Source organism: Staurois parvus, unplaced genomic scaffold, assembly GCF_062004578.1.
Source record: "Staurois parvus isolate SC_StPar_1 unplaced genomic scaffold, SC_StPar_1.0 ptg000020l, whole genome shotgun sequence".
Classification (NCBI taxonomy): domain Eukaryota; kingdom Metazoa; phylum Chordata; class Amphibia; order Anura; family Ranidae; genus Staurois; species Staurois parvus.
In genome coordinates, this window is record NW_028317816.1 from 6099352 (window position 1) to 6120291 (window position 20940).

Consider the following 20940-nt stretch of genomic DNA (forward strand, 5'->3'; position numbering starts at 1 on the left):
TCTGCAGCCAAAGAAAGGCGCTGCTGAGAGTTGAACTCGGGATCTCCTGTTTACTAGACAGGCGCTTTAACCAACTAAGCCACAGCACCACACCCAGACACTGTGCTCGTGCCAAAGGCAGACTTGTGTCAGCACAGGCACAGAACAGTTGTGAGGAACTTCTTGACAAATGTTACGCACATCAAGCTTCAAAATCTCTAACGCAGCATGAAAGGCAGAGGAGGAGATAGCAAAGGAGACTATGCAACGTCCTTTTGAACTCATCACTCCTCCAAAAGTTGTTGTTTTTTTCTTTTTCTTCTTTTTTCATTGCTTATTTTTCTTAGCTGTTTGGTGCCAAGAAAAACCAGCTTACGAGTAGCTTGAAAACTTTCCAGCTTTGTACATTGCTTCATTTTTGCTAAAAGGTTTAAGAGCCAAGGCTACAACTCAGATATCTCTTGTGAAGTCAAGAGGTAACAGTGGGCCAATCCCACCTAATCTTTTTTTAAACAGGCAGAGTCTGTGCTCTAGAATCAAACAATGGACCGAAAATAAAAGAAGGTGGGAAAAACCAATTTGCCCATCTTTTGGCTTCCACTCCCGTGAAGATGAAATGCATGCGGGCAAAAAGATTTGGGGAAGGAAACTATCTGCATCTTGCTTCAGACCGTTTCTTACGCTTCTAACTTTTCATTTGTCCCTTGGAAGACAGCAGGCAGACATCCTCCTGTTTTTGGAAGAACACAGAGTCCTTGATCTAGAGCTAATCAACAGGCTGAAAATGAACAAAGATGGGGAAGAAAAATAGGAACGCTGCCATTTTTCATACATCCTCCACCCTTGACGTTTGAATTCATGATCGCCAAGAGGAGTTTGTGAATATGACTATTTGTGGAAAGACATCCTGCATGTGTCTTTTAACCAAATGAATCATTGCCCGAGGTGAAGTCAAAGGGAACAGATACTGAAGCGGTGACAAGAGTTTTGGGACCCCAACCACAGTCAAACACTTTGCATTCATGTAAAAATGCCAGCCAGGTAGGAGAAAAGTGTAGACTTGAAATTGATGGTTGAGCTACATCTCTGAATGTCCTGGCAAAAGAGTGGCTCCATCCAGGCGAATTTCTCTTGACGCGGGCACAGTTCATCATCTAGAGCCAATAAAAAAGGAACAGCAGAAAGTGAAAAAAAAAGATGGGGAATACATGACATTTTGCACCTGTTGACGCTTCCTAATTCCATGCCGTTAGACTGCGTGTCTGCAGCAAAGTTGGTGAGCATTACTACTTGTGACTTGCTTTACACCCTTGATTGCATTTGTAACATTTGATTATACCCTTGGCAGAAAAGGAAGAATGAAGCTTTTGTCACAATGAATTGACAGCACGGAAGCAAGGTGCTCTATTAGGAGGTGAGAAACGGCATCCTGCTTGTGTCTTTTCCTCAAGTTTCTGCTTGTGACATGCAGCTCCCAAAATCAAAATTCGCAAGCTTGCTGTGGATGAGGTGGCCGAGTGGTTAAGGCGATGGACTGCTAATCCATTGTGCTCTGCATGCATGGGTTCGAATCCCATCCTCATCGAGCCCTTCGTCTAAAGGTGCACTGTTTTGTGCTTGCCGTGGACACCAGGCTGGCATAACCTAGGCTAAAAGGTCCAGCAAACTCGCAGGGCTTTGAAGAGATCAGCTGGAAGCATCAAGAGCAGGGCTGCTGCCTAAACCATGCCATTGCGGCACAAAGCTCCCGAGGCCACTCTTAAAACCTTTTCAAGGGCTTAATCTGCAGCCAAAGAAAGGCGCTGCTGAGAGTCGAACTCAGGATCTCCTGTTTACTAGACAGGCGCTTTAACCAACTAAGCCACAGCACCACACCCGGACACTGTGCTCGTGCCAAAGGCAGACTTGTGTCAGCACAGGCACAGAACAGTTGTGAGGAACTTCTTGACAAATGTTACGCACATCAAGCTTCAAAATCTCTAACGCAGCATGAAAGGCAGAGGAGGAGATAGCAAAGGAGACTATGCAACGTCCTTTTGAACTCATCACTCCTCCAAAAGTTGTTGTTTTTTTCTTTTTCTTCTTTTTTCATTGCTTATTTTTCTTAGCTGTTTGGTGCCAAGAAAAACCAGCTTACGAGTAGCTTGAAAACTTTCCAGCTTTGTACATTGCTTCATTTTTGCTAAAAGGTTTAAGAGCCAAGGCTACAACTCAGATATCTCTTGTGAAGTCAAGAGGTAACAGTGGGCCAATCCCACCTAATCTTATTTTAAACAGGCAGAGTCTGTACTCTAGAATCAAACAATGGACCGAAAATAAAAGAAGGTGGGAAAAACCAATTTGCCCATCTTTTGGCTTCCACTCCTGTGAAGATGAAATGCATGCGGGCAAAAAGATTTGGGGAAGGAAACTATCTGCATCTTGCTTCAGACCGTTTCTTACGCTTCTAACTTTTCATTTGTCCCTTGGAAGACAGCAGGCAGACATCCTCCTGTTTTTGGAAGAACACAGAGTCCTTGATCTAGAGCTAATCAACAGGCTGAAAATGAACAAAGATGGGGAAGAAAAATAGGAACGCTGCCATTTTTCATACATCCTCCACCCTTGACGTTTGAATTCATGATCGCCAAGAGGAGTTTGTGAATATGACTATTTGTGGAAAGACATCCTGCATGTGTCTTTTAACCAAATGAATCATTGCCCGAGGTGAAGTCAAAGGGAACAGATACTGAAGCGGTGACAAGAGTTTTGGGACCCCAACCACAGTCAAACACTTTGCATTCATGTAAAAATGCCAGCCAGGTAGGAGAAAAGTGTAGACTTGAAATTGATGGTTGAGCTACATCTCTGAATGTCCTGGCAAAAGAGTGGCTCCATCCAGGCGAATTTCTCTTGACGCGGGCACAGTTCATCATCCAGAGCCAATAAAAAAGGAACAGCAGAAAGTGAAAAAAAAAGATGGGGAATACATGACATTTTGCACCTGTTGACGCTTCCTAATTCCATGCCGTTAGACTGCGTGTCTGCAGCAAAGTTGGTGAGCATTACTACTTGTGACTTGCTTTACACCCTTGATTGCATTTGTAACATTTGATTATACCCTTGGCAGAAAAGGAAGAATGAAGCTTTTGTCACAATGAATTGACAGCACGGAAGCAAGGTGCTCTATTAGGAGGTGAGAAACGGCATCCTGCTTGTGTCTTTTCCTCAAGTTTCTGCTTGTGACATGCAGCTCCCAAAATCAAAGCTCGCAAGCTTGCTGTGGATGAGGTGGCCGAGTGGTTAAGGCGATGGACTGCTAATCCATTGTGCTCTGCATGCATGGGTTCGAATCCCATCCTCATCGAGCCCTTCGTCTAAAGGTGCACTGTTTTGTGCTTGCCGTGGACACCAGGCTGGCATAACCTAGGCTAAAAGGTCCAGCAAACTCGCAGGGCTTTGAAGAGATCAGCTGGAAGCATCAAGAGCAGGGCTGCTGCCTAAACCATGCCATTGCGGCACAAAGCTCCCGAGGCCACTCTTAAAACCTTTTCAAGGGCTTAATCTGCAGCCAAAGAAAGGCGCTGCTGAGAGTCGAACTCAGGATCTCCTGTTTACTAGACAGGCGCTTTAACCAACTAAGCCACAGCACCACACCCGGACACTGTGCTCGTGCCAAAGGCAGACTTGTGTCAGCACAGGCACAGAACAGTTGTGAGGAACTTCTTGACAAATGTTACGCACATCAAGCTTCAAAATCTCTAACGCAGCATGAAAGGCAGAGGAGGAGATAGCAAAGGAGACTATGCAACGTCCTTTTGAACTCATCACTCCTCCAAAAGTTGTTGTTTTTTTCTTTTTCTTCTTTTTTCATTGCTTATTTTTCTTAGCTGTTTGGTGCCAAGAAAAACCAGCTTACGAGTAGCTTGAAAACTTTCCAGCTTTGTACATTGCTTCATTTTTGCTAAAAGGTTTAAGAGCCAAGGCTACAACTCAGATATCTCTTGTGAAGTCAAGAGGTAACAGTGGGCCAATCCCACCTAATCTTATTTTAAACAGGCAGAGTCTGTGCTCTAGAATCAAACAATGGACCGAAAATAAAAGAAGTTGGGAAAAACCAATTTGCCCATCTTTTGGCTTCCACTCCAGTGAAGATGAAATGCATGCGGGCAAAAAGATTTGGGGAAGGAAACTATCTGCATCTTGCTTCAGACCGTTTCTTACGCTTCTAACTTTTCATTTGTCCCTTGGAAGACAGCAGGCAGACATCCTCCTGTTTTTGGAAGAACACAGAGTCCTTGATCTAGAGCTAATCAACAGGCTGAAAATGAACAAAGATGGGGAAGAAAAATAGGAACGCTGCCATTTTTCATACATCCTCCACCCTTGACGTTTGAATTCATGATCGCCAAGAGGAGTTTGTGAATATGACTATTTGTGGAAAGACATCCTGCATGTGTCTTTTAACCAAATGAATCATTGCCCGAGGTGAAGTCAAAGGGAACAGATACTGAAGCGGTGACAAGAGTTTTGGGACCCCAACCACAGTCAAACACTTTGCATTCATGTAAAAATGCCAGCCAGGTAGGAGAAAAGTGTAGACTTGAAATTGATGGTTGAGCTACATCTCTGAATGTCCTGGCAAAAGAGTGGCTCCATCCAGGCGAATTTCTCTTGACGCGGGCACAGTTCATCATCCAGAGCCAATAAAAAAGGAACAGCAGAAAGTGAAAAAAAAAGATGGGGAATACATGACATTTTGCACCTGTTGACGCTTCCTAATTCCATGCCGTTAGACTGCGTGTCTGCAGCAAAGTTGGTGAGCATTACTACTTGTGACTTGCTTTACACCCTTGATTGCATTTGTAACATTTGATTATACCCTTGGCAGAAAAGGAAGAATGAAGCTTTTGTCACAATGAATTGACAGCACGGAAGCAAGGTGCTCTATTAGGAGGTGAGAAACGGCATCCTGCTTGTGTCTTTTCCTCAAGTTTCTGCTTGTGACATGCAGCTCCCAAAATCAAAGCTCGCAAGCTTGCTGTGGATGAGGTGGCCGAGTGGTTAAGGCGATGGACTGCTAATCCATTGTGCTCTGCATGCATGGGTTCGAATCCCATCCTCATCGAGCCCTTCGTCTAAAGGTGCACTGTTTTGTGCTTGCCGTGGACACCAGGCTGGCATAACCTAGGCTAAAAGGTCCAGCAAACTCGCAGGGCTTTGAAGAGATCAGCTGGAAGCATCAAGAGCAGGGCTGCTGCCTAAACCATGCCATTGCGGCACAAAGCTCCCGAGGCCACTCTTAAAACCTTTTCAAGGGCTTAATCTGCAGCCAAAGAAAGGCGCTGCTGAGAGTCGAACTCAGGATCTCCTGTTTACTAGACAGGCGCTTTAACCAACTAAGCCACAGCACCACACCCGGACACTGTGCTCGTGCCAAAGGCAGACTTGTGTCAGCACAGGCACAGAACAGTTGTGAGGAACTTCTTGACAAATGTTACGCACATCAAGCTTCAAAATCTCTAACGCAGCATGAAAGGCAGAGGAGGAGATAGCAAAGGAGACTATGCAACGTCCTTTTGAACTCATCACTCCTCCAAAAGTTGTTGTTTTTTTCTTTTTCTTCTTTTTTCATTGCTTATTTTTCTTAGCTGTTTGGTGCCAAGAAAAACCAGCTTACGAGTAGCTTGAAAATTTTCCAGCTTTGTACATTGCTTCATTTTTGCTAAAAGGTTTAAGAGCCAAGGCTACAACTCAGATATCTCTTGTGAAGTCAAGAGGTAACAGTGGGCCAATCCCACCTAATCTTATTTTAAACAGGCAGAGTCTGTGCTCTAGAATCAAACAATGGACCGAAAATAAAAGAAGTTGGGAAAAACCAATTTGCCCATCTTTTGGCTTCCACTCCAGTGAAGATGAAATGCATGCGGGCAAAAAGATTTGGGGAAGGAAACTATCTGCATCTTGCTTCAGACCGTTTCTTACGCTTCTAACTTTTCATTTGTCCCTTGGAAGACAGCAGGCAGACATCCTCCTGTTTTTGGAAGAACACAGAGTCCTTGATCTAGAGCTAATCAACAGGCTGAAAATGAACAAAGATGGGGAAGAAAAATAGGAACGCTGCCATTTTTCATACATCCTCCACCCTTGACGTTTGAATTCATGATCGCCAAGAGGAGTTTGTGAATATGACTATTTGTGGAAAGACATCCTGCATGTGTCTTTTAACCAAATGAATCATTGCCCGAGGTGAAGTCAAAGGGAACAGATACTGAAGCGGTGACAAGAGTTTTGGGACCCCAACCACAGTCAAACACTTTGCATTCATGTAAAAATGCCAGCCAGGTAGGAGAAAAGTGTAGACTTGAAATTGATGGTTGAGCTACATCTCTGAATGTCCTGGCAAAAGAGTGGCTCCATCCAGGCGAATTTCTCTTGACGCGGGCACAGTTCATCATCTAGAGCCAATAAAAAAGGAACAGCAGAAAGTGAAAAAAAAAGATGGGGAATACATGACATTTTGCACCTGTTGACGCTTCCTAATTCCATGCCGTTAGACTGCGTGTCTGCAGCAAAGTTGGTGAGCATTACTACTTGTGACTTGCTTTACACCCTTGATTGCATTTGTAACATTTGATTATACCCTTGGCAGAAAAGGAAGAATGAAGCTTTTGTCACAATGAATTGACAGCACGGAAGCAAGGTGCTCTATTAGGAGGTGAGAAACGGCATCCTGCTTGTGTCTTTTCCTCAAGTTTCTGCTTGTGACATGCAGCTCCCAAAATCAAAGCTCGCAAGCTTGCTGTGGATGAGGTGGCCGAGTGGTTAAGGCGATGGACTGCTAATCCATTGTGCTCTGCATGCATGGGTTCGAATCCCATCCTCATCGAGCCCTTCGTCTAAAGGTGCACTGTTTTGTGCTTGCCGTGGACACCAGGCTGGCATAACCTAGGCTAAAAGGTCCAGCAAACTCGCAGGGCTTTGAAGAGATCAGCTGGAAGCATCAAGAGCAGGGCTGCTGCCTAAACCATGCCATTGCGGCAAAAAGCTCCCAAGGCCACTCTTAAAACCTTTTCAAAGGCTTAATCTGCAGCCAAAGAAAGGCGCTGCTGAGAGTTGAACTCGGGATCGCCTGTTTACTAGACAGGCGCTTTAACCAACTAAGCCACAGCACCACACCCAGACACTGTGCTCGTGCCAAAGGCAGACTTGTGTCAGCACAGGCACAGAACAGTTGTGAGGAACTTCTTGACAAATGTTACGCACATCAAGCTTCAAAATCTCTAACGCAGCATGAAAGGCAGAGGAGGAGATAGCAAAGGAGACTATGCAACGTCCTTTTGAACTCATCACTCCTCCAAAAGTTGTTGTTTTTTTCTTTTTCTTCTTTTTTCATTGCTTATTTTTCTTAGCTGTTTGGTGCCAAGAAAAACCAGCTTACGAGTAGCTTGAAAACTTTCCAGCTTTGTACATTGCTTCATTTTTGCTAAAAGGTTTAAGAGCCAAGGCTACAACTCAGATATCTCTTGTGAAGTCAAGAGGTAACAGTGGGCCAATCCCACCTAATCTTATTTTAAACAGGCAGAGTCTGTGCTCTAGAATCAAACAATGGACCGAAAATAAAAGAAGGTGGGAAAAACCAATTTGCCCATCTTTTGGCTTCCACTCCTGTGAAGATGAAATGCATGCGGGCAAAAAGATTTGGGGAAGGAAACTATCTGCATCTTGCTTCAGACCGTTTCTTACGCTTCTAACTTTTCATTTGTCCCTTGGAAGACAGCAGGCAGACATCCTCCTGTTTTTGGAAGAACACAGAGTCCTTGATCTAGAGCTAATCAACAGGCTGAAAATGAACAAAGATGGGGAAGAAAAATAGGAACGCTGCCATTTTTCATACATCCTCCACCCTTGACGTTTGAATTCATGATCGCCAAGAGGAGTTTGTGAATATGACTATTTGTGGAAAGACATCCTGCATGTGTCTTTTAACCAAATGAATCATTGCCCGAGGTGAAGTCAAAGGGAACAGATACTGAAGCGGTGACAAGAGTTTTGGGACCCCAACCACAGTCAAACACTTTGCATTCATGTAAAAATGCCAGCCAGGTAGGAGAAAAGTGTAGACTTGAAATTGATGGTTGAGCTACATCTCTGAATGTCCTGGCAAAAGAGTGGCTCCATCCAGGCGAATTTCTCTTGACGCGGGCACAGTTCATCATCTAGAGCCAATAAAAAAGGAACAGCAGAAAGTGAAAAAAAAAGATGGGGAATACATGACATTTTGCACCTGTTGACGCTTCCTAATTCCATGCCGTTAGACTGCGTGTCTGCAGCAAAGTTGGTGAGCATTACTACTTGTGACTTGCTTTACACCCTTGATTGCATTTGTAACATTTGATTATACCCTTGGCAGAAAAGGAAGAATGAAGCTTTTGTCACAATGAATTGACAGCACGGAAGCAAGGTGCTCTATTAGGAGGTGAGAAACGGCATCCTGCTTGTGTCTTTTCCTCAAGTTTCTGCTTGTGACATGCAGCTCCCAAAATCAAAGCTCGCAAGCTTGCTGTGGATGAGGTGGCCGAGTGGTTAAGGCGATGGACTGCTAATCCATTGTGCTCTGCATGCATGGGTTCGAATCCCATCCTCATCGAGCCCTTCGTCTAAAGGTGCACTGTTTTGTGCTTGCCGTGGACACCAGGCTGGCATAACCTAGGCTAAAAGGTCCAGCAAACTCGCAGGGCTTTGAAGAGATCAGCTGGAAGCATCAAGAGCAGGGCTGCTGCCTAAACCATGCCGTTGTGGCAAAAAGCTCCCGAGGCCACTCTTAAAACCTTTTCAAGGGCTTAATCTGCAGCCAAAGAAAGGCGCTGCTGAGAGTCGAACTCAGGATCTCCTGTTTACTAGACAGGCGCTTTAACCAACTAAGCCACAGCACCACACCCAGACACTGTGCTCATGCCAAAGGCAGACTTGTGTCAGCACAGGCACAGAACAGTTGTGAGGAACTTCTTGACAAATGTTACGCACATCAAGCTTCAAAATCTCTAACGCAGCATGAAAGGCAGAGGGGGAGATAGCAAAGGAGACTATGCAACGTCCTTTTGAACTCATCACTCCTCCAAAAGTTGTTGTTTTTTTCTTTTTCTTCTTTTTTCATTGCTTATTTTTCTTAGCTGTTTGGTGCCAAGAAAAACCAGCTTACGAGTAGCTTGAAAACTTTCCAGCTTTGTACATTGCTTCATTTTTGCTAAAAGGTTTAAGAGCCAAGGCTACAACTCAGATATCTCTTGTGAAGTCAAGAGGTAACAGTGGGCCAATCCCACCTAATCTTATTTTAAACAGGCAGAGTCTGTGCTCTAGAATCAAACAATGGACCGAAAATAAAAGAAGGTGGGAAAAACCAATTTGCCCATCTTTTGGCTTCCACTCCTGTGAAGATGAAATGCATGCGGGCAAAAAGATTTGGGGAAGAAAACTATCTGCATCTTGCTTCAGACCGTTTCTTACGCTTCTAACTTTTCATTTGTCCCTTGGAAGACAGCAGGCAGACATCCTCCTGTTTTTGGAAGAACACAGAGTCCTTGATCTAGAGCTAATCAACAGGCTGAAAATGAACAAAGATGGGGAAGAAAAATAGGAACGCTGCCATTTTTCATACATCCTCCACCCTTGACGTTTGAATTCATGATCGCCAAGAGGAGTTTGTGAATATGACTATTTGTGGAAAGACATCCTGCATGTGTCTTTTAACCAAATGAATCATTGCCCGAGGTGAAGTCAAAGGGAACAGATACTGAAGCGGTGACAAGAGTTTTGGGACCCCAACCACAGTCAAACACTTTGCATTCATGTAAAAATGCCAGCCAGGTAGGAGAAAAGTGTAGACTTGAAATTGATGGTTGAGCTACATCTCTGAATGTCCTGGCAAAAGAGTGGCTCCATCCAGGCGAATTTCTCTTGACGCGGGCACAGTTCATCATCTAGAGCCAATAAAAAAGGAACAGCAGAAAGTGAAAAAAAAAGATGGGGAATACATGACATTTTGCACCTGTTGACGCTTCCTAATTCCATGCCGTTAGACTGCGTGTCTGCAGCAAAGTTGGTGAGCATTACTACTTGTGACTTGCTTTACACCCTTGATTGCATTTGTAACATTTGATTATACCCTTGGCAGAAAAGGAAGAATGAAGCTTTTGTCACAATGAATTGACAGCACGGAAGCAAGGTGCTCTATTAGGAGGTGAGAAACGGCATCCTGCTTGTGTCTTTTCCTCAAGTTTCTGCTTGTGACATGCAGCTCCCAAAATCAAAGCTCGCAAGCTTGCTGTGGATGAGGTGGCCGAGTGGTTAAGGCGATGGACTGCTAATCCATTGTGCTCTGCATGCATGGGTTCGAATCCCATCCTCATCGAGCCCTTCGTCTAAAGGTGCACTGTTTTGTGCTTGCCGTGGACACCAGGCTGGCATAACCTAGGCTAAAAGGTCCAGCAAACTCGCAGGGCTTTGAAGAGATCAGCTGGAAGCATCAAGAGCAGGGCTGCTGCCTAAACCATGCCGTTGCGGCACAAAGCTCCCGAGGCCACTCTTAAAACCTTTTCAAGGGCTTAATCTGCAGCCAAAGAAAGGCGCTGCTGAGAGTCGAACTCAGGATCTCCTGTTTACTAGACAGGCGCTTTAACCAACTAAGCCACAGCACCACACCCGGACACTGTGCTCGTGCCAAAGGCAGACTTGTGTCAGCACAGGCACAGAACAGTTGTGAGGAACTTCTTGACAAATGTTACGCACATCAAGCTTCAAAATCTCTAACGCAGCATGAAAGGCAGAGGAGGAGATAGCAAAGGAGACTATGCAACGTCCTTTTGAACTCATCACTCCTCCAAAAGTTGTTGTTTTTTTCTTTTTCTTCTTTTTTCATTGCTTATTTTTCTTAGCTGTTTGGTGCCAAGAAAAACCAGCTTACGAGTAGCTTGAAAACTTTCCAGCTTTGTACATTGCTTCATTTTTGCTAAAAGGTTTAAGAGCCAAGGCTACAACTCAGATATCTCTTGTGAAGTCAAGAGGTAACAGTGGGCCAATCCCACCTAATCTTATTTTAAACAGGCAGAGTCTGTGCTCTAGAATCAAACAATGGACCGAAAATAAAAGAAGGTGGGAAAAACCAATTTGCCCATCTTTTGGCTTCCACTCCTGTGAAGATGAAATGCATGCGGGCAAAAAGATTTGGGGAAGGAAACTATCTGCATCTTGCTTCAGACCGTTTCTTACGCTTCTAACTTTTCATTTGTCCCTTGGAAGACAGCAGGCAGACATCCTCCTGTTTTTGGAAGAACACAGAGTCCTTGATCTAGAGCTAATCAACAGGCTGAAAATGAACAAAGATGGGGAAGAAAAATAGGAACGCTGCCATTTTTCATACATCCTCCACCCTTGACGTTTGAATTCATGATCGCCAAGAGGAGTTTGTGAATATGACTATTTGTGGAAAGACATCCTGCATGTGTCTTTTAACCAAATGAATCATTGCCCGAGGTGAAGTCAAAGGGAACAGATACTGAAGCGGTGACAAGAGTTTCGGGACCCCAACCACAGTCAAACACTTTGCATTCATGTAAAAATGCCAGCCAGGTAGGAGAAAAGTGTAGACTTGAAATTGATGGTTGAGCTACATCTCTGAATGTCCTGGCAAAAGAGTGGCTCCATCCAGGCGAATTTCTCTTGACGCGGGCACAGTTCATCATCTAGAGCCAATAAAAAAGGAACAGCAGAAAGTGAAAAAAAAAGATGGGGAATACATGACATTTTGCACCTGTTGACGCTTCCTAATTCCATGCCGTTAGACTGCGTGTCTGCAGCAAAGTTGGTGAGCATTACTACTTGTGACTTGCTTTACACCCTTGATTGCATTTGTAACATTTGATTATACCCTTGGCAGAAAAGGAAGAATGAAGCTTTTGTCACAATGAATTGACAGCACGGAAGCAAGGTGCTCTATTAGGAGGTGAGAAACGGCATCCTGCTTGTGTCTTTTCCTCAAGTTTCTGCTTGTGACATGCAGCTCCCAAAATCAAAGCTCGCAAGCTTGCTGTGGATGAGGTGGCCGAGTGGTTAAGGCGATGGACTGCTAATCCATTGTGCTCTGCATGCATGGGTTCGAATCCCATCCTCATCGAGCCCTTCGTCTAAAGGTGCACTGTTTTGTGCTTGCCGTGGACACCAGGCTGGCATAACCTAGGCTAAAAGGTCCAGCAAACTCGCAGGGCTTTGAAGAGATCAGCTGGAAGCATCAAGAGCAGGGCTGCTGCCTAAACCATGCCATTGCGGCACAAAGCTCCCGAGGCCACTCTTAAAACCTTTTCAAGGGCTTAATCTGCAGCCAAAGAAAGGCGCTGCTGAGAGTCGAACTCAGGATCTCCTGTTTACTAGACAGGCGCTTTAACCAACTAAGCCACAGCACCACACCCGGACACTGTGCTCGTGCCAAAGGCAGACTTGTGTCAGCACAGGCACAGAACAGTTGTGAGGAACTTCTTGACAAATGTTACGCACATCAAGCTTCAAAATCTCTAACGCAGCATGAAAGGCAGAGGAGGAGATAGCAAAGGAGACTATGCAACGTCCTTTTGAACTCATCACTCCTCCAAAAGTTGTTGTTTTTTTCTTTTTCTTCTTTTTTCATTGCTTATTTTTCTTAGCTGTTTGGTGCCAAGAAAAACCAGCTTACGAGTAGCTTGAAAACTTTCCAGCTTTGTACATTGCTTCATTTTTGCTAAAAGGTTTAAGAGCCAAGGCTACAACTCAGATATCTCTTGTGAAGTCAAGAGGTAACAGTGGGCCAATCCTACCTAATCTTATTTTAAACAGGCAGAGTCTGTGCTCTAGAATCAAACAATGGACCGAAAATAAAAGAAGGTGGGAAAAACCAATTTGCCCATCTTTTGGCTTCCACTCCTGTGAAGATGAAATGCATGCGGGAAAAAGATTTGGGGAAGGAAACTATCTGCATCTTGCTTCAGACCGTTTCTTACGCTTCTAACTTTTCATTTGTCCCTTGGAAGACAGCAGGCAGACATCCTCCTGTTTTTGGAAGAACACAGAGTCCTTGATCTAGAGCTAATCAACAGGCTGAAAATGAACAAAGATGGGGAAGAAAAATAGGAACGCTGCCATTTTTCATACATCCTCCACCCTTGACGTTTGAATTCATGATCGCCAAGAGGAGTTTGTGAATATGACTATTTGTGGAAAGACATCCTGCATGTGTCTTTTAACCAAATGAATCATTGCCCGAGGTGAAGTCAAAGGGAACAGATACTGAAGCGGTGACAAGAGTTTTGGGACCCCAACCACAGTCAAACACTTTGCATTCATGTAAAAATGCCAGCCAGGTAGGAGAAAAGTGTAGACTTGAAATTGATGGTTGAGCTACATCTCTGAATGTCCTGGCAAAAGAGTGGCTCCATCCAGGCGAATTTCTCTTGACGCGGGCACAGTTCATCATCTAGAGCCAATAAAAAAGGAACAGCAGAAAGTGAAAAAAAAAGATGGGGAATACATGACATTTTGCACCTGTTGACGCTTCCTAATTCCATGCCGTTAGACTGCGTGTCTGCAGCAAAGTTGGTGAGCATTACTACTTGTGACTTGCTTTACACCCTTGATTGCATTTGTAACATTTGATTATACCCTTGGCAGAAAAGGAAGAATGAAGCTTTTGTCACAATGAATTGACAGCACGGAAGCAAGGTGCTCTATTAGGAGGTGAGAAACGGCATCCTGCTTGTGTCTTTTCCTCAAGTTTCTGCTTGTGACATGGAGCTCCCAAAATCAAAGCTCGCAAGCTTGCTGTGGATGAGGTGGCCGAGTGGTTAAGGCGATGGACTGCTAATCCATTGTGCTCTGCATGCATGGGTTCGAATCCCATCCTCATCGAGCCCTTCGTCTAAAGGTGCACTGTTTTGTGCTTGCCGTGGACACCAGGCTGGCATAACCTAGGCTAAAAGGTCCAGCAAACTCGCAGGGCTTTGAAGAGATCAGCTGGAAGCATCAAGAGCAGGGCTGCTGCCTAAACCATGCCATTGCGGCACAAAGCTCCCGAGGCCACTCTTAAAACCTTTTCAAGGGCTTAATCTGCAGCCAAAGAAAGGCGCTGCTGAGAGTCGAACTCAGGATCTCCTGTTTACTAGACAGGCGCTTTAACCAACTAAGCCACAGCACCACACCCGGACACTGTGCTCGTGCCAAAGGCAGACTTGTGTCAGCACAGGCACAGAACAGTTGTGAGGAACTTCTTGACAAATGTTACGCACATCAAGCTTCAAAATCTCTAACGCAGCATGAAAGGCAGAGGAGGAGATAGCAAAGGAGACTATGCAACGTCCTTTTGAACTCATCACTCCTCCAAAAGTTGTTGTTTTTTTCTTTTTCTTCTTTTTTCATTGCTTATTTTTCTTAGCTGTTTGGTGCCAAGAAAAACCAGCTTACGAGTAGCTTGAAAACTTTCCAGCTTTGTACATTGCTTCATTTTTGCTAAAAGGTTTAAGAGCCAAGGCTACAACTCAGATATCTCTTGTGAAGTCAAGAGGTAACAGTGGGCCAATCCCACCTAATCTTATTTTAAACAGGCAGAGTCTGTGCTCTAGAATCAAACAATGGACCGAAAATAAAAGAAGTTGGGAAAAACCAATTTGCCCATCTTTTGGCTTCCACTCCAGTGAAGATGAAATGCATGCGGGCAAAAAGATTTGGGGAAGGAAACTATCTGCATCTTGCTTCAGACCGTTTCTTACGCTTCTAACTTTTCATTTGTCCCTTGGAAGACAGCAGGCAGACATCCTCCTGTTTTTGGAAGAACACAGAGTCCTTGATCTAGAGCTAATCAACAGGCTGAAAATGAACAAAGATGGGGAAGAAAAATAGGAACGCTGCCATTTTTCATACATCCTCCACCCTTGACGTTTGAATTCATGATCGCCAAGAGGAGTTTGTGAATATGACTATTTGTGGAAAGACATCCTGCATGTGTCTTTTAACCAAATGAATCATTGCCCGAGGTGAAGTCAAAGGGAACAGATACTGAAGCGGTGACAAGAGTTTTGGGACCCCAACCACAGTCAAACACTTTGCATTCATGTAAAAATGCCAGCCAGGTAGGAGAAAAGTGTAGACTTGAAATTGATGGTTGAGCTACATCTCTGAATGTCCTGGCAAAAGAGTGGCTCCATCCAGGCGAATTTCTCTTGACGCGGGCACAGTTCATCATCTAGAGCCAATAAAAAAGGAACAGCAGAAAGTGAAAAAAAAAGATGGGGAATACATGACATTTTGCACCTGTTGACGCTTCCTAATTCCATGCCGTTAGACTGCGTGTCTGCAGCAAAGTTGGTGAGCATTACTACTTGTGACTTGCTTTACACCCTTGATTGCATTTGTAACATTTGATTATACCCTTGGCAGAAAAGGAAGAATGAAGCTTTTGTCACAATGAATTGACAGCACGGAAGCAAGGTGCTCTATTAGGAGGTGAGAAACGGCATCCTGCTTGTGTCTTTTCCTCAAGTTTCTGCTTGTGACATGCAGCTCCCAAAATCAAAGCTCGCAAGCTTGCTGTGGATGAGGTGGCCGAGTGGTTAAGGCGATGGACTGCTAATCCATTGTGCTCTGCATGCATGGGTTCGAATCCCATCCTCATCGAGCCCTTCGTCTAAAGGTGCACTGTTTTGTGCTTGCCGTGGACACCAGGCTGGCATAACCTAGGCTAAAAGGTCCAGCAAACTCGCAGGGCTTTGAAGAGATCAGCTGGAAGCATCAAGGGCTGCTGCCTAAACCATGCCATTGCGGCACAAAGCTCCCGAGGCCACTCTTAAAACCTTTTCAAGGGCTTAATCTGCAGCCAAAGAAAGGCGCTGCTGAGAGTCGAACTCAGGATCTCCTGTTTACTAGACAGGCGCTTTAACCAACTAAGCCACAGCACCACACCCGGACACTGTGCTCGTGCCAAAGGCAGACTTGTGTCAGCACAGGCACAGAACAGTTGTGAGGAACTTCTTGACAAATGTTACGCACATCAAGCTTCAAAATCTCTAACGCAGCATGAAAGGCAGAGGAGGAGATAGCAAAGGAGACTATGCAACGTCCTTTTGAACTCATCACTCCTCCAAAAGTTGTTGTTTTTTTCTTTTTCTTCTTTTTTCATTGCTTATTTTTCTTAGCTGTTTGGTGCCAAGAAAAACCAGCTTACGAGTAGCTTGAAAACTTTCCAGCTTTGTACATTGCTTCATTTTTGCTAAAAGGTTTAAGAGCCAAGGCTACAACTCAGATATCTCTTGTGAAGTCAAGAGGTAACAGTGGGCCAATCCTACCTAATCTTATTTTAAACAGGCAGAGTCTGTGCTCTAGAATCAAACAATGGACCGAAAATAAAAGAAGGTGGGAAAAACCAATTTGCCCATCTTTTGGCTTCCACTCCTGTGAAGATGAAATGCATGCGGGCAAAAAGATTTGGGGAAGGAAACTATCTGCATCTTGCTTCAGACCGTTTCTTACGCTTCTAACTTTTCATTTGTCCCTTGGAAGACAGCAGGCAGACATCCTCCTGTTTTTGGAAGAACACAGAGTCCTTGATCTAGAGCTAATCAACAGGCTGAAAATGAACAAAGATGGGGAAGAAAAATAGGAACGCTGCCATTTTTCATACATCCTCCACCCTTGACGTTTGAATTCATGATCGCCAAGAGGAGTTTGTGAATATGACTATTTGTGGAAAGACATCCTGCATGTGTCTTTTAACCAAATGAATCATTGCCCGAGGTGAAGTCAAAGGGAACAGATACTGAAGCGGTGACAAGAGTTTTGGGACCCCAACCACAGTCAAACACTTTGCATTCATGTAAAAATGCCAGCCAGGTAGGAGAAAAGTGTAGACTTGAAATTGATGGTTGAGCTACATCTCTGAATGTCCTGGCAAAAGAGTGGCTCCATCCAGGCGAATTTCTCTTGACGCGGGCACAGTTCATCATCTAGAGCCAATAAAAAAGGAACAGCAGAAAGTGAAAAAAAAAGATGGGGAATACATGACATTTTGCACCTGTTGACGCTTCCTAATTCCATGCCGTTAGACTGCGTGTCTGCAGCAAAGTTGGTGAGCATTACTACTTGTGACTTGCTTTACACCCTTGATTGCATTTGTAACATTTGATTATACCCTTGGCAGAAAAGGAAGAATGAAGCTTTTGTCACAATGAATTGACAGCACGGAAGCAAGGTGCTCTATTAGGAGGTGAGAAACGGCATCCTGCTTGTGTCTTTTCCTCAAGTTTCTGCTTGTGACATGCAGCTCCCAAAATCAAAATTCGCAAGCTTGCTGTGGATGAGGTGGCCGAGTGGTTAAGGCGATGGACTGCTAATCCATTGTGCTCTGCATGCATGGGTTCGAATCCCATCCTCATCGAGCCCTTCGTCTAAAGGTGCACTGTTTTGTGCTTGCCGTGGACACCAGGCTGGCATAACCTAGGCTAAAAGGTCCAGCAAACTCGCAGGGCTTTGAAGAGATCAGCTGGAAGCATCAAGGGCTGCTGCCTAAACCATGCCATTGCGGCACAAAGCTCCCGAGGCCACTCTTAAAACCTTTTCAAGGGCTTAATCTGCAGCCAAAGAAAGGCGCTGCTGAGAGTCGAACTCAGGATCTCCTGTTTACTAGACAGGCGCTTTAACCAACTAAGCCACAGCACCACACCCGGACACTGTGCTCGTGCCAAAGGCAGACTTGTGTCAGCACAGGCACAGAACAGTTGTGAGGAACTTCTTGACAAATGTTACGCACATCAAGCTTCAAAATCTCTAACGCAGCATGAAAGGCAGAGGAGGAGATAGCAAAGGAGACTATGCAACGTCCTTTTGAACTCATCACTCCTCCAAAAGTTGTTGTTTTTTTCTTTTTCTTCTTTTTTCATTGCTTATTTTTCTTAGCTGTTTGGTGCCAAGAAAAACCAGCTTACGAGTAGCTTGAAAACTTTCCAGCTTTGTACATTGCTTCATTTTTGCTAAAAGGTTTAAGAGCCAAGGCTACAACTCAGATATCTCTTGTGAAGTCAAGAGGTAACAGTGGGCCAATCCTACCTAATCTTATTTTAAACAGGCAGAGTCTGTGCTCTAGAATCAAACAATGGACCGAAAATAAAAGAAGGTGGGAAAAACCAATTTGCCCATCTTTTGGCTTCCACTCCTGTGAAGATGAAATGCATGCGGGCAAAAAGATTTGGGGAAGGAAACTATCTGCATCTTGCTTCAGACCGTTTCTTACGCTTCTAACTTTTCATTTGTCCCTTGGAAGACAGCAGGCAGACATCCTCCTGTTTTTGGAAGAACACAGAGTCCTTGATCTAGAGCTAATCAACAGGCTGAAAATGAACAAAGATGGGGAAGAAAAATAGGAACGCTGCCATTTTTCATACATCCTCCACCCTTGACGTTTGAATTCATGATCGCCAAGAGGAGTTTGTGAATATGACTATTTGTGGAAAGACATCCTGCATGTGTCTTTTAACCAAATGAATCATTGCCCGAGGTGAAGTCAAAGGGAACAGATACTGAAGCGGTGACAAGAGTTTTGGGACCCCAACCACAGTCAAACACTTTGCATTCATGTAAAAATGCCAGCCAGGTAGGAGAAAAGTGTAGACTTGAAATTGATGGTTGAGCTACATCTCTGAATGTCCTGGCAAAAGAGTGGCTCCATCCAGGCGAATTTCTCTTGACGCGGGCACAGTTCATCATCTAGAGCCAATAAAAAAGGAACAGCAGAAAGTGAAAAAAAAAGATGGGGAATACATGACATTTTGCACCTGTTGACGCTTCCTAATTCCATGCCGTTAGACTGCGTGTCTGCAGCAAAGTTGGTGAGCATTACTACTTGTGACTTGCTTTACACCCTTGATTGCATTTGTAACATTTGATTATACCCTTGGCAGAAAAGGAAGAATGAAGCTTTTGTCACAATGAATTGACAGCACGGAAGCAAGGTGCTCTATTAGGAGGTGAGAAACGGCATCCTGCTTGTGTCTTTTCCTCAAGTTTCTGCTTGTGACATGCAGCTCCCAAAATCAAAATTCGCAAGCTTGCTGTGGATGAGGTGGCCGAGTGGTTAAGGCGATGGACTGCTAATCCATTGTGCTCTGCATGCATGGGTTCGAATCCCATCCTCATCGAGCCCTTCGTCTAAAGGTGCACTGTTTTGTGCTTGCCGTGGACACCAGGCTGGCATAACCTAGGCTAAAAGGTCCAGCAAACTCGCAGGGCTTTGAAGAGATCAGCTGGAAGCATCAAGAGCATGGCTGCTGCCTAAACCATGCCATTGCGGCACAAAGCTCCCGAGGCCACTCTTAAAACCTTTTCAAGGGCTTAATCTGCAGCCAAAGAAAGGCGCTGCTGAGAGTCGAACTCAGGATCTCCTGTTTACTAGACAGGCGCTTTAACCAACTAAGCCACAGCACCACACCCGGACACTGTGCTCGTGCCAAAGGCAGACTTGTGTCAGCACAGGCACAGAACAGTTGTGAGGAACTTCTTGACAAATGTTACGCACATCAAGCTTCAAAATCTCTAACGCAGCATGAAAGGCAGAGGAGGAGATAGCAAAGGAGACTATGCAACGTCCTTTTGAACTCATCACTCCTCCAAAAGTTGTTGTTTTTTTCTTTTTCTTCTTTTTTCATTGCTTATTTTTCTTAGCTGTTTGGTGCCAAGAAAAACCAGCTTACGAGTAGCTTGAAAACTTTCCAGCTTTGTACATTGCTTCATTTTTGCTAAAAGGTTTAAGAGCCAAGGCTACAACTCAGATATCTCTTGTGAAGTCAAGAGGTAACAGTGGGCCAATCCCACCTAATCTTATTTTAAACAGGCAGAGTCTGTGCTCTAGAATCAAACAATGGACCGAAAATAAAAGAAGTTGGGAAAAACCAATTTGCCCATCTTTTGGCTTCCACTCCAGTGAAGATGAAATGCATGCGGGCAAAAAGATTTGGGGAAGGAAACTATCTGCATCTTGCTTCAGACCGTTTCTTACGCTTCTAACTTTTCATTTGTCCCTTGGAAGACAGCAGGCAGACATCCTCCTGTTTTTGGAAGAACACAGAGTCCTTGATCTAGAGCTAATCAACAGGCTGAAAATGAACAAAGATGGGGAAGAAAAATAGGAACGCTGCCATTTTTCATACATCCTCCACCCTTGACGTTTGAATTCATGATCGCCAAGAGGAGTTTGTGAATATGACTATTTGTGGAAAGACATCCTGCATGTGTCTTTTAACCAAATGAATCATTGCCCGAGGTGAAGTCAAAGGGAACAGATACTGAAGCGGTGACAAGAGTTTTGGGACCCCAACCACAGTCAAACACTTTGCATTCATGTAAAAATGCCAGCCAGGTAGGAGAAAAGTGTAGACTTGAAATTGATGGTTGAGCTACATCTCTGAATGTCCTGGCAAAAGAGTGGCTCCATCCAGGCGAATTTCTCTTGACGCGGGCACAGTTCATCATCCAGAGCCAATAAAAAAGGAACAGCAGAAAGTGAAAAAAAAAGATGGGGAATACATGACATTTTGCACCTGTTGACGCTTCCTAATTCCATGCCGTTAGACTGCGTGTCTGCAGCAAAGTTGGTGAGCATTACTACTTGTGACTTGCTTTACACCCTTGATTGCATTTGTAACATTTGATTATACCCTTGGCAGAAAAGGAAGAATGAAGCTTTTGTCACAATGAATTGACAGCACGGAAGCAAGGTGCTCTATTAGGAGGTGAGAAACGGCATCCTGCTTGTGTCTTTTCCTCAAGTTTCTGCTTGTGACATGCAGCTCCCAAAATCAAAGCTCGCAAGCTTGCTGTGGATGAGGTGGCCGAGTGGTTAAGGCGATGGACTGCTAATCCATTGTGCTCTGCATGCATGGGTTCGAATCCCATCCTCATCGAGCCCTTCGTCTAAAG

At 44.5% G+C, this 20940-nt stretch overlaps 22 non-coding genes across 22 annotated transcripts; 12 read left to right on the forward strand and 10 right to left on the reverse strand.

Annotated features, from left to right (window-relative positions):
• The first annotated feature begins 1482 nt into the window (after positions 1-1482).
• TRNAS-GCU (transfer RNA serine (anticodon GCU)) lies at positions 1483-1564 on the forward strand. Its single transcript has one exon. It is a non-coding gene; the product is annotated as a tRNA-Ser (tRNA).
• A 212-nt stretch (positions 1565-1776) lies between these two features.
• Positions 1777-1850, reverse strand: TRNAT-AGU (transfer RNA threonine (anticodon AGU)). The gene has a single exon. It is a non-coding gene; the product is annotated as a tRNA-Thr (tRNA).
• Positions 1851-3243: 1393 nt separating this feature from the next.
• Positions 3244-3325, forward strand: TRNAS-GCU (transfer RNA serine (anticodon GCU)). The gene has a single exon. It is a non-coding gene; the product is annotated as a tRNA-Ser (tRNA).
• A 212-nt stretch (positions 3326-3537) lies between these two features.
• On the reverse strand, positions 3538-3611 carry TRNAT-AGU (transfer RNA threonine (anticodon AGU)). The gene has a single exon. It is a non-coding gene; the product is annotated as a tRNA-Thr (tRNA).
• Positions 3612-5004: 1393 nt separating this feature from the next.
• Positions 5005-5086, forward strand: TRNAS-GCU (transfer RNA serine (anticodon GCU)). Its single transcript has one exon. It is a non-coding gene; the product is annotated as a tRNA-Ser (tRNA).
• A 212-nt stretch (positions 5087-5298) lies between these two features.
• On the reverse strand, positions 5299-5372 carry TRNAT-AGU (transfer RNA threonine (anticodon AGU)). The gene has a single exon. It is a non-coding gene; the product is annotated as a tRNA-Thr (tRNA).
• Positions 5373-6765: 1393 nt separating this feature from the next.
• Positions 6766-6847, forward strand: TRNAS-GCU (transfer RNA serine (anticodon GCU)). The gene has a single exon. It is a non-coding gene; the product is annotated as a tRNA-Ser (tRNA).
• Positions 6848-8526: 1679 nt separating this feature from the next.
• Positions 8527-8608, forward strand: TRNAS-GCU (transfer RNA serine (anticodon GCU)). The gene has a single exon. It is a non-coding gene; the product is annotated as a tRNA-Ser (tRNA).
• Positions 8609-8820: 212 nt separating this feature from the next.
• On the reverse strand, positions 8821-8894 carry TRNAT-AGU (transfer RNA threonine (anticodon AGU)). The gene has a single exon. It is a non-coding gene; the product is annotated as a tRNA-Thr (tRNA).
• Positions 8895-10287: 1393 nt separating this feature from the next.
• TRNAS-GCU (transfer RNA serine (anticodon GCU)) lies at positions 10288-10369 on the forward strand. The gene has a single exon. It is a non-coding gene; the product is annotated as a tRNA-Ser (tRNA).
• Positions 10370-10581: 212 nt separating this feature from the next.
• TRNAT-AGU (transfer RNA threonine (anticodon AGU)) lies at positions 10582-10655 on the reverse strand. The gene has a single exon. It is a non-coding gene; the product is annotated as a tRNA-Thr (tRNA).
• Positions 10656-12048: 1393 nt separating this feature from the next.
• On the forward strand, positions 12049-12130 carry TRNAS-GCU (transfer RNA serine (anticodon GCU)). The gene has a single exon. It is a non-coding gene; the product is annotated as a tRNA-Ser (tRNA).
• A 212-nt stretch (positions 12131-12342) lies between these two features.
• On the reverse strand, positions 12343-12416 carry TRNAT-AGU (transfer RNA threonine (anticodon AGU)). The gene has a single exon. It is a non-coding gene; the product is annotated as a tRNA-Thr (tRNA).
• A 1392-nt stretch (positions 12417-13808) lies between these two features.
• TRNAS-GCU (transfer RNA serine (anticodon GCU)) lies at positions 13809-13890 on the forward strand. Its single transcript has one exon. It is a non-coding gene; the product is annotated as a tRNA-Ser (tRNA).
• A 212-nt stretch (positions 13891-14102) lies between these two features.
• Positions 14103-14176, reverse strand: TRNAT-AGU (transfer RNA threonine (anticodon AGU)). The gene has a single exon. It is a non-coding gene; the product is annotated as a tRNA-Thr (tRNA).
• Positions 14177-15569: 1393 nt separating this feature from the next.
• TRNAS-GCU (transfer RNA serine (anticodon GCU)) lies at positions 15570-15651 on the forward strand. Its single transcript has one exon. It is a non-coding gene; the product is annotated as a tRNA-Ser (tRNA).
• Positions 15652-15858: 207 nt separating this feature from the next.
• TRNAT-AGU (transfer RNA threonine (anticodon AGU)) lies at positions 15859-15932 on the reverse strand. Its single transcript has one exon. It is a non-coding gene; the product is annotated as a tRNA-Thr (tRNA).
• Positions 15933-17325: 1393 nt separating this feature from the next.
• Positions 17326-17407, forward strand: TRNAS-GCU (transfer RNA serine (anticodon GCU)). Its single transcript has one exon. It is a non-coding gene; the product is annotated as a tRNA-Ser (tRNA).
• A 207-nt stretch (positions 17408-17614) lies between these two features.
• On the reverse strand, positions 17615-17688 carry TRNAT-AGU (transfer RNA threonine (anticodon AGU)). The gene has a single exon. It is a non-coding gene; the product is annotated as a tRNA-Thr (tRNA).
• Positions 17689-19081: 1393 nt separating this feature from the next.
• Positions 19082-19163, forward strand: TRNAS-GCU (transfer RNA serine (anticodon GCU)). The gene has a single exon. It is a non-coding gene; the product is annotated as a tRNA-Ser (tRNA).
• A 212-nt stretch (positions 19164-19375) lies between these two features.
• TRNAT-AGU (transfer RNA threonine (anticodon AGU)) lies at positions 19376-19449 on the reverse strand. The gene has a single exon. It is a non-coding gene; the product is annotated as a tRNA-Thr (tRNA).
• A 1393-nt stretch (positions 19450-20842) lies between these two features.
• TRNAS-GCU (transfer RNA serine (anticodon GCU)) lies at positions 20843-20924 on the forward strand. The gene has a single exon. It is a non-coding gene; the product is annotated as a tRNA-Ser (tRNA).
• Positions 20925-20940: the final 16 nt, after the last annotated feature.